The sequence below is a fragment of the Eufriesea mexicana genome, unplaced genomic scaffold, assembly GCF_001483705.2.
Source record: "Eufriesea mexicana isolate 0111107269 unplaced genomic scaffold, ASM148370v2 scaffold812, whole genome shotgun sequence".
Classification (NCBI taxonomy): domain Eukaryota; kingdom Metazoa; phylum Arthropoda; class Insecta; order Hymenoptera; family Apidae; genus Eufriesea; species Eufriesea mexicana.
The window spans coordinates 577,023-577,690 of record NW_016909009.1 but is presented as its reverse complement, the minus strand read 5'-3'; positions in this window follow the sequence as shown (position 1 = coordinate 577,690).

Below are 668 nucleotides of genomic sequence, written 5' to 3'. Positions count from 1 at the left end.
GGACCTCGAGTCTTTGTGGTCGTTTGACATTGTTTCGAGATTTCGCAACTTTATTAAACTTTTAATTGCGACGTAGAGGAGGTGGAACGTGTATGTTTGAAACAAATGAAAGAATACGAGGAACAAGGACGAAAGGGATGTCGTTAATTAAGAAAATGGCGATATCGAAATGTTGAAAGCAGATAATGGCGGAATATGAAAGGCAAAGGGAGAAGAGGAAAAGAGGTGGACAGGTTAACGGGTTGACTCGGAGAATGATCGAAGCCGGGAGACAAAATGAAAAGAGTATAGATGGAAGAGAAAGTGGCTTCTGTTCGATGAATCGAGCTGGAAACGAGAGCAGGGGACGAACGAGCGATTACACGTTGGTCGAGACCGCTTTCGAAGGATAATACTTAACGTTTATTTTGCTTTCTCACTTACAGTACAATATTTATAGATTACTTCTGCCGCTTTAAAGTCGTAATACTCGAATAATCGGTACAGTTTAAGAGGTTTATCGTAACGATACAAGTACAAAGATTACAGCGGGTCATGGACGTTTCACGAAAGCGTGTTCCATTCTGTATTCCTTCCTTCTTTTCTTCGTTATCGTCTCAATTCTCTTCCTCTCGCGAAACGTCTAGAAAAGCTCTCTCTTTCTCTCTCTCTCTCTCTCTCTCTCTCTC